Genomic DNA, 11,436 nt, shown 5'->3' with positions numbered 1-11,436 from the left:
TGGAATTCGCAATCCTGGGCTTTGGAACACGGAATACAGTTCAAGGATTCCGGAACCTCTCTCACAATTGAAATCCGAATCCATGTTCCACTGACAAATAATCCGGAATCCAGTACGTGGAATCCAGAATCCATGATTGTCTTGGGTTCCCCAGTCACATGAAGCGAGATGTTGTGTCGTGATATACTCGCGTATAATGAGATTATGGTCGAACCTGACTTACATGTATTTAGTGCTCGGCTTAGCAAGTTAAACGAGACAATCGATTTTTGGAAATGGGCCCAATATATAATTAAAAGCATCAGAATATCTTATCCCTTTATCGACGTTAAGCGTTATTTTCGTCACTGGTGAAAGGGAACAAGCATGATTTGAGGTTCAAGTCAGTCCTAAATAGACAAATGTATACACGTCAGCTATACAAGACTGATACAAAATTCATGTGAACTATCAAACGTCCTGGCATTAATTTAATGACTGAGTCAACATATAAACCTTAGTTAAAGCGTATTGGGTGTCATTCGGAAGGATTATCAGTAATGTTGTGTTTTAAAATGACGTCCCTTCAACTTATTAAGAAGCCTTTCATCTTTCTACATTTTGGATATTTCGAGCTTGATGCAATTTTAAGTTTGTAAACCTTCTTTTCATTACGTTTGTCGTTCTCTTCTTCCTCTGGTATTCCTCGACTGACGTCCTCTGAAATATTCACCCAAACTAATGCCTTATTCATTAACACCAAAGTTTAAATGTTTTTTTTTTGTTGTTTTTTTGTGTGTGTGATTTTTTTTTAACACTTGAACACAGTTCAACATTGTCTTCTTCAATCCGCAGCTGCTGCTTACTGAGGTTCATCAATTGCAAACCGAGGGCAAATTACAGAACGTACACGTTATTAAACTATACAAAGAATCCAAAAGCCGTGTCCCACTTTTCAGTTACCATTTCCCAGTTTTAATCCTTGTTGAATCGAACATGTTTAGTTATTGTGACTGGGGTATTACTAAGAACGGTGAAGGGTTTTATCTACCATTTTTTATCTACCGATTATTATGTTGATTTTTGGTAAATAAAATATTCGGTAGACTTTTCTCTTGTACGTGCCAGCATTCATGATGAAAACACGAAACAAAACAAAACTGTATAATTATTGAGATACGCTAGATAAAATATTAAAACAAAATATGTTGAAAACAAGTATCTAAAGTTACAACGTTTAAAGAAAAAACAAAGACTGATGTAGCGTCAATTTCAGGGTCCTAGGTGGAGACATTTGGGGCAGACAAAAGAATCTAACGAAAAACTACTAAGGCAGGGTAATAGTACTAACAGTTTAGGTGTCCGTCTCATGGAGATGTCCTGTCCGTTACGAGAAAATCAACGTGCCGAGATATATTCGATAAAATCAAAGTATAGTGTCTGTTGTAAACAAGTATCTAAAACATAAACAGAAATTGATATAGCTTTTTGCACTTAATGACCGATGATGCTACAGAAAACTGTTTATCAGTATTGTTTCAAACATTGTGCCTGCTATTCTTGGGAAACCAAGTTAACTAGTTTCTTAAAGGACCAGTAATTAAGTGATTTGTTACATAGCCCACGAACAAGGACTTCTACCAGTGTATAGTTTTATGAAGGTAAATTTCGCCGACTGTTACCCTCTGACCTCCCATATTTTGCAACGCTGCCCGCGCTCTCAAGGACTTTTGGCGGGAAGCAATTCTTGCTAGATTTCCTGTTTTCTTATTGTACAATCATAAACACTAGACGCTGTCAATTTTGATGACTTTTATAGTTTTCCCAGGCCCAAGACACGTCTGATATAGGAAGTGTGTCTGGGTAAGTATGAATAAAAAAGAAAACTTCATTCTTCTTTGTTTAGAGACCTCAAAAAATAAAGGGAAAAACTGAAGCTAAGAAATTCCACTTCGGCCTTAAATGTATATTAAAACAAAATATGTTGAAAACAAGTATCTAACGTTACAATGTTTGAAGAAAAAACAAAGACTGATATAGCAGCAATTTTCTCCAAAAAGGATACATTAAATTGGAGCCGACTAAGAATCTGTCCAAGAATCTAACGAAAAACTATTAAGGCAGGGTAATACTACTAATAGTTTAGGTGTCCGTCTTATAGAGATGTCCTGTCCGTTACGAGAGAGTCAACGTGTCGAAATATACTCGATAAAATCAAAATATAGCGTATGTTGAAAACAAGTACCTAAAACGTAAACAAAAATCGACCGACCGATGCTACAGGAAACTGTTTAGCGGTATTGTTTCAATTATGCCTGTTATTCTTGGGAAGCAAAGATAACTACTTTCTCAAAGGACCAGTAATTAAGTGACTTGTTACATAGCCCACGAAGAAATTAAGACTTCTACCAGTGTATAATTCTATGAAGGTAGATTTCGCCGAGCAGCCAATTGGCGGGTAACATTGCACTGTTACCCTCTGACCTCGCATATTTTGCAATGCTTCCCGCGCGCTCAAGGACTTTTGATGGGACGCAATTCTTGTTAGATTTCCTGTTTTCGTATTGAACAATCATAAAAAACGCTGTCGATTTTGATGACTTTTATAGTTTTCCCAGGTCCGAGGCAAATCTGATACAGGAAGTGTGTCTGGATATGTATGAATGAGAAAAAACAAATTCATTATTCTTTGTTGAGAGACTTCAGAAACTCCTCTGGCTTTTCCTCGGCTTTAATCCAAAACTCCTTTGCTTTTGCTTTCAAAATATTTTTTTTAGAAAGATTGTGTAAATAGGCTCGAGTCAAGTAACGAGTGTTTAAATGTATTGGAACGAACTGAACTAAAAAGAATTGTGATATATAATGTCTTGAGTAAACATCAGTCATACTGATATAGGTTGTTCGAACTATTTACTTATTCAACTTCTGCGGGCTTAAAATGTACAATAATGGAACAATAGAGCAAGAAAGTAACAACAACAACAACAACAACAAGGGCTTAAAACGATAAGAAACAGCCTATCGCATAAACGATACTTCAAGGCCCCCACAAAGTTCGATGGGCAGAGGTTACCCTCAAGTGTTGCTCGTACATTCTCATGTTACCTTCTTTCACTATTATTTACAGTGAGAACTTCCCGGTGGATTAACCATTCTTGGAGATCAGTAGAAAAATATTTTCTTTATTTTGTAAGAGGATTTGCAAAAGATTACTACAAAATACTTCCGCGGTTATAGATTTAATCTCACTTAAGTCAACCCTGTGGCTAGTGTAATGTGATTATACATGCTGTCCGGCTGAAGGGATAGTTTTCTGTCTGGAAGGAGTCCCTGAAAAATTTAAACCAAATGAAAAGGCTAAATGAAAAAGGTAAGAGCCTGTTCCAGGCGCTCAGATACGATAGGGGAGAGTGGTGCGAAATGGGAAGCGGAGAAAAAAAAAAGGAGAGAAACGGAAATAAAGAAATTATTGAACTCTCCCTCTCTCCCTATCCCCCGTTGTGTATTCCTGCTCCTGTCTCTTTGCACTGTCGCCACTATCTGAACTCCGGGAACAAGGTGAAAAGGCACCGATTTTTGCTTTTAATTATAGCCGAACTCTGTACGGATCATTTCTTGTAATATATCAGCTTAGGTGGAAAGAGTAAAGAACTACACTAAAAATACTTTGATTTTTAATCAAATTATATCCCACCTGCTGAAGTATACGATACAGTATGTGAAGAGTTTTACTTGTTGATAAATTGCCTAGCAGTCATGGTTCGACATGATTGTCAAAATTCCTGTTCCGAGTATCTTCCATTTGGCGACATAGTCGATAGCGCTCGAAACGTCAACTTAGTCGAACTGAAAACAAGGTGGTAAGACTTTTTATATTCATTTTAATACTTAACTAGTTAGTTTGCACCTATAGTTTCTTCAAAAACACTTTAATTTTTTAAGACTGAACTAAATCCCATGCGGCGGGCATGCAGGCCGGGACAGAAACGAAATGATGTTTTTAGGCGACACTTTAATAGATGATGGTACTATAAAATCACTAAAAATGGTCGGATTCAAGGAAAGATCAGTGACACGACCTTCAAAATTTACTGCTAAAAAGAATATTAACTTATAATCATTCTCAACTAATATAACAGGAGCCTATAAGGCTTAAATATGGCTCACTCCCCCTCGCCTTTGGCTGGTGGTTCTACTTCAGTTTTAGGGCCTGTTTACATGGAGGAGGGAGGCCCCAGATAGGAGAGGTAACAAGTGGTGGATCACCCCACCTATCACGTATTTAAAAAACGTGATCAATTTAAAAGGAGAGATTATATGGACAGGCGAGTTACCCCACCTAAGCAGGTTACCCCATCTAGGGTCCCCCACCTCCATGTAAACAGGTCCTTAAACTACCCTTTCATGGTCTTTGATGTACAGACTGGAGACTGTGTTGTCAATTATGTCGATTTGTTCAGTTGGAAAAGTGCGGTACATTCCCGCGTGAATTGACCGTGAGTACAAAAGCTGGTCATAACTATTGAGCGCCTCATTAGCAGATAAGATTTGAGCTGAGGAAGAAAGATTTAGCGCTTGACATATTATCGAAGTTGTGTAGCTGGCTAGTAGTTCTGAAAAAAAAGAAAAAAAAAGCCTGAATGAAATTCAGGTTCGAGCGCCGGGATTCGAACCTATCATGCGATAGCGGTGCAATTCTTATATTGTAAAATTCCGAAAATAAGTCCTGGGGCTTATATTTTTCAAAGGCCCTTTTTGAGGGGCTTAGTTTTGGAGGGGCTTATCTACAGAGGGAAATTTGCGTTTCAAAATCGATTGGGCTAGCCTTGTAGTTGGAAGGAAATTTACCGTTTTTGCGTTGTTTTATTTTGTATTTGAGCGAAATTTCCAATTACAAGCCCTCGGGGGGCTTATATTTGGAGGGGCGATTTAACCGAGGGTTTTTTGCGTTACGAGTTTGGGGGGTTATATTTGGAGGGGCTTATTCTCGGAATTTTACGGTAACTTAACTGAGTCCACTTGAGCTGATCACTATGTGATTTTGTAATACCAGCAGAACATGAAGGTAAGAAAGTGAAAATATAAAAATTTCTTGTAATATTTGAAAACAGGTGGAAAATTCAGTTACACGTGAAAAATATCATCACAGTTCTATAAGCAGATTTAGGCAAGGTCTTAATTTTTATGCCGGCACGAAAGCACCTGTTCAGCCCTGTGCAAAGGAGCCGGTACCTTTCCGATATGTGATGATCCCGATTTTCAAGAGCCGTTCGCTTCGTACGTAGCCTGCATAACAGGCGCTTTATGAGCCGTGCCGAAGACAAGGTTCGTATTTTTATACCGGCGCAAGAGCTTAGTATTCGGTATAATAGTATAGACGGATATAGTCTTAAGCCGTAGCGAAACGAAAGCCTTAAAGTCTTAAGTCTTACGTGTAAGCAACAACAGCCTTATATGTCAATTATGGTAACCTTCCTTACACAGGACCCGGGTAGTTCAATTCAATTGATTAAGACTAAACCCAGGATTTGCAAGATTCAGGGATACAAAGCAAATTCCTACCAAGAGGGAAGGCTCTTTTGTTTCCGAAAATTCTTAAAGATTTACAAGTTAGAAAAGAAAGGCTTTTAAACAAAGAAACAAAAACCCGGATGAAAATTCAGCCTTTAAACGGTTGGGCCCATCAGCTGCAAATATGAACCCTAATTCCTTTAGTTTAGGAAAAACGAACTACAGCTTGAATGTGTTATTTTAAAGACACGCATGCAACACGAGAGAAATGTTTTGGCTTTGCTCCACAGTGGCCCGGTATCAATAATAATACTGATAACATGTGATAAAACAATAAACAACCGAGATTAGCGCCGAACTTTCCGTCACATACGCCCGGGGGAGGAATACTTCTAGAAAAAAATGGATGGGGGTGTGCAGCACGCTTCCTGAAACCCTTACCCTTTTTCAGACCAAAATCTGTGATTTTCCCTACCCTATTTCAGGCCTGATCAAAAATTTGATACCCTGTTTCAGACCTGACACTTAAATCAATACGCGTGACAAGCTGGTACAGCACGTACACGGTTGGCGTAAACAAAAAAGGGATATAGTCTTATCGCCTAATGACTTGGCGCCGCACATACCTATATAAGGGAGTACCTACAGGAAGGCCTATATAAGGGAGGACCCCCCGGACACATATGTCTGCGCCTGTCAAAGTATTACTTACAGTTCGCATGCTTCGTCTTTATAGTCAGTGTCACTGCCTAAATACTTTCCACTTGACTGGCACGCGGAGGAGTGTAAGGTCTAACCTTATTTTGGATGTGAATAGTGGCGTCTAAGATAACAAAGACGCACAAAGAAGAATCAACACTACCAAGATATATTTAAATATTTCCGAAGGTTTCATCACAATAAGATTTAGCCGTCGGTCTCTGATCAAATGAGACATCATTATATTATGTTCCCGGTTACCCGTGAAAGAATGGACGCCTTGTTACCGCGGAAGCTTGTTATATGATAATGTAGCGGATAATTGTGAATAGCCCATTCCAGCTCAAGAGGTTTCCTTTGTACAGCAAAGTATTTTTGGCATATTGACTGATATAGGTCGGCAAGACATATTTTATATTTTAATATGTCTTTAAAAAGAATAGTCTGGAGAACTGTGATAACGTTTTGATGTCAGGAATAAATTGGTGTAAACGTGAGAACGATATTACGTAATTGGATAAGTTTTTAAAAAGATATACGGTATGCCGTAATAAAACCTCTCGCTTGTCCCCCCTCAATAAATAAGTAGATGAATAAATAAAACAACAACAAGACAATTATATACACAAAATGAAATCTGTTGTCGCTTGCGATCATTGATTTTTTTTCCTTCTCGTCTTTAACGCAGTGAAAAAAAAATGATTTGCGGCACATTAATAAATTCAAGGGAATAAGCCGGGTGTTATTCTCTAAGCCGTTTATAGTGTTCCGAAATTGTGGGATTTTTTTTACTTTTGATAATTTTTGCCAACTTGGGATAAAAGGGGAAGAAATTATTTAAGTCGTGTAAAGACAGATACGGGGGCTTGGGAAGGGTACTCCAGAATTCAAGTGACGGGGAGTGATCGAAGGACTTATTTGGGTTTGAAATTTTCGATTCCGGGATTTTTTGGGGTAGGAAAATTTGGCAAGTATTTTTTTGGGTGGCTTGATTTGTAGTAGGGATTTTTTCGGGTATTCAAAACAATCTGAAGATTCATGATAGTGCCCACTGTATAATGGCAGTGTAGTTCTGCGAATAATTACAAACAAACTTGTTTTGCTTTTTAGGAATTTTTAAGGCTTGGAAATTCGGCATGGGATTTTTGGGGGTTAGTTTTAGGTCCAAATACTTTTTTGGGTTTTCTTGGAACCCTTGGGATATTCTTGGGTTTTGAGTTTTGCCCCCATTCGATCACTGATCCCCGTCACTTGAAATCCGGAGTACCCCCTGGGAACAGATAACGAAGAAAAGGTATCATTTCAGTCTGTAAACTCATGACAAGCGGAAGGACAGGGACTGTTGGACCTTGAAATTGAGGGCAGTTGCTTCAAGTCCCGGGGGGTACTTCCCTGATAATGGCCTATACTGGGAGGTTCTACCCGAAAGGGGTACCTTCTTCATGCAGGCTTCAAGTATATGGAAGGATAGTTATTTGACTACTTGAAGTATATGAAAGGGTTGGAAATCTGTAGCCTGTGAACAGGCCTTTGGTCGGGGAACTGGGGAGTTCCCTTCCCTCTTCTCGCTATCTTTTTCCCCAAACAGAGAGCCTGTTCACAGGATAGGAAATCTGTCAGTTCCGTCTGGAAAAACCGGCCCTAAGACGCTAACAGATGCATTTTATGGCTGTGGAAAAGTTATCCTTAAAAGACAGTGAATTCATAACAGTTAAAAGGGATGCAAGGTTCTAAACTAGATATGAGAAGGAGGGGGTACCATTTATCAATAGACGGTATACGAAGGAGGTTCCTTTTTTGTCAAAAATCGTATATAAAACGGGTGAAGGGTCGGAACCGCGGGGTGGAGACTCCCCATATAAAACTTCGTTGAGTAACTCCTACGGGTAGCTGGCCACAATTAGTCTATTAGCCTCTTGGCTCTTCGTTTGATTGTGCCGCAAAATCACTCTTTAAATAAAGAGTTGTCTCACCTATATAGAAATTAACTTAAATGTCAATGGGCGGGAAAGTGTTGAAAAGTGTTCACTCTTGTTGGAGATGCGCTAAAAAAAACTTAGAATCATGTGAATTTTCAGTGTAAGTGAACCAATAGCTGACTTTTCCCTTCTTTCTTGAAAATACTGGAGAGTGTTGACGGGCGCCTTTCAACAAAAAAAATACAAATACACAAAGGTGAATGCGACAATTAAGGGCACGTTTCCTGTTCTTACCCCAGGGGGGTTGTTAATTTTGGCCTACTGGAAGTTAACACTTTTTGAAAGGCCTCATCAGAACATTCTTCGGATTTCCTTATTTCACCAACTCGATCATCGCATCCGATTAACGAACGTCCGTTAAATTTTGAGGTCATTAAACTAAATACTTCTAAATGTCTGAAAGCTTCCTTCATTATTACAAGCGAACAAGTGACGACTTTTCGTGCTAGCTAACAAGGGACATTTGCTTTCCACGTCGCACTTCAAAAGCAACGATCGAAACGACCTTCTTTACTTTTGAGATTAAAAAAGCCCTAATTTAGCAAGAATTCGCTCGTTACTTAATTTTAATTTTTTAGGTTACTTTTATAAGAATGATTCAACATTCCTCTTCTGGGAGTTGAACTCAAAATTTTCTCGTAAAGATGATTTCTAGCCTATCAAAGGAGCGAGTTCGCTCTTGTGAGGAAAAGAAAAACACAAGGAAAGAAAGAAACAGTACCAACACTATTGAGGAAGAATTTTCTCACTGCACAAGTTACCCGCCATTTATCCCGCCCTTATGTTACGCCCTAGACCCTAGGTCACTCTGGTTGAATAGACCTTGTCACAGTTTTGGAAGACATCTTGACGAACAGGCAACTGCCAAAATGCGTGAGAAATTACAGTTTTCACGGTATGAGACTCTAATGTCGAATAATTTCCGTAAAACGGCCGTTCTGAAAAAAATATGTATTGTAAACTAAAGCTTCACTCCTAAGGATTCTACTGAAAACATTTGTGGGCGTTTAATACGTGCAGCAAAACTGAATTCCCGGGGACATTGCAGACAAATACGTGGAAAATCGAAAGCAAGTGTCTGGAGAGATTTAAGTACTGTTACGGCCCAAACAAATTTGTTAGTAGAATCCTTCACGCTGTGTAGCTATAGTTTACAATTCATATTTTTTCCGAACGGACGTTATACGGAAATTATCTGACATTAGGTTTTCACAAAAAGACTGCAATTTTTCACGCACTTGCCTACAGGTCAAGATAGCTTCCAAAACCGTGACAAGTAGCCTGAGTCTTAGACGGATTACTTCGAGTCGTTTTCTACTCTCAGCAACAACGTTGCTACGTGACAAGGTCTCTTGGCTGGCCTTTGGCGTGGCGCCATTGAACAACTTTTGTCTTAGAAGAAAAAAATTTTTTTAGCTGTTTGGTAGTAGAAAAAGTGAGGAAAATGGAGGAAAATAGATTCGCCAGTATCTATCTTACAGAACTGAGAATTAAACAGGGAGTACGTATCAGGCAACTATAAAGGAAAGCGGGGGAGTCGTCTGATACTTTAGCAAACGTCTGCCTACTGTTGACAAACTTGATAACAAAGGGGCTATTTCATTTCCATTCCCATTTATTTAGAGCAAACTTCACTTTAAATTATTTTATAGAGTGTTTTCAGTTCAATACCAATTTGCATAATATATCTCCAGATTATTTCGATGTACAATGCACCTATTCCAGCTTAAAGCCCTTAAAAATTAGACGTTTACCAGGGTTTTAAAATTAAACTGTATCCGTTAGTTTGTTAACAATGTTCGTATATAACAGAAACTAACGGAAACAGCACACTTGAAAGCTTAAGTTGTTCAGGGACATAATTGTGATCAATCAAGAAGCTTTTTGAACGAAAACATGCAGTTGAGAAAAATGGACAACCCCTGCAGGTACGAGTGGGAGAGAAGACTGGAAACGAGGTTAAAAAATTGATTTTTTTAAAAATTTAAAATCTATTTTGTACATTTTCTTACCATTCATGGTGAATAAAATCTAAATAAAACATGAAATAATTAAGAGGGAATCGGACGGTATGCAGACGGTAGCTGGATGGAAAAAATGCCGGAGGAAGGTGAGGGTAATCAAGGGAAACATCAGAGACGAACCCGCACAGAAATCCAACGTTTACAACTAGCAGGAACTTCGTCCACGGTTTTTGCAGTTAATTTAATCCTTCATTCCTGGTAGTATTTTATCGATCTCTCAGTTTAAGCAGTGTATGGGGCGAGGAGAAAGCAAAAAGCGCGTAGAAAGAGGACTGGAATGGGGGTCGGAAAAGACCGTTTCACACTTGCTTGATCTACAAAATGTAAAAGAGCTGAGATTAACCAGAAAAACCATGTAGAACATGACCGTCCATCAAGAAACAAGACTGAAGAGGATTAAGCAAGCAAGCAGAAATTATTCCCGCTCGAGAAACCGACTTAGCTTATACTTTAGGGTCTTCTGAGAGCGCAGGCCTTACTTAACCAAAGAGCGAAATTCTTCAAGTCACCCGCCAAAAACGTCAACTTTTATATTAATTAAAATCAAAATAAAAGGTCCCTGAAGGTTAATACCTTTCCGGGAAAAGGAAGATTGGGAACGACGTCAAATGTTCATGTCAGATTAGTTTAAATTACACTAGATTTTCTTTAATCCATTTAACAAGCCGTAAACAAAACTATCCAGAATTAGAAATTCTAAGTGGTTTTACATAAACAGCGTCTTTTGTTCGTTTTTTGACCTCAGGTTAAAGTCAGAACAATTAGAACTCGCTATATTTGTTGTCTCCCTTTATATTATAGACTGTGAAAGGTAAACTTAGATAGGAAAAGTGCGCTGAAATACCATAAGTAGTGCAAGCACTTGTCTAAATCAGTACGCGTCAAAGGGCACGCAATCCAATTGTTGGCTCTCTCTCTGTTACTTGAGAATAGTCTATGACAGGTCTCTCGCCGTTCAGGCTTAGTATGTACCTTTTCGCCCTTTTTTCGCTTTTGTTAGCAACATTTCCAGTGCCGTTGTTTTGTTTCGGATTGGGCCCCTCGCCTATTACCTTTCGCCCTCCTCCCCCCTGCCTAGTTATATCCCTTCTCCTTTCGTTTGCGGTGTAGACGACATTCCAGGAAAACGCCGGGAAAACAACGATCTTAAACAAATGACGGTGGAATGAACCCGCAATAGCAATCAAGGAACTAGTTCTGAAGGAAATGGGTATTAAATCGTCATTTACCCGGGTTTAGATTGT

Source organism: Porites lutea, chromosome 10 (genome assembly GCF_958299795.1).
Source record: "Porites lutea chromosome 10, jaPorLute2.1, whole genome shotgun sequence".
In the NCBI taxonomy this organism is placed as follows: Eukaryota; Metazoa; Cnidaria; class Anthozoa; order Scleractinia; family Poritidae; genus Porites; species Porites lutea.
The sequence above is the reverse complement of the archived record's forward strand: the minus strand, read 5'-3'. Positions refer to the sequence as shown.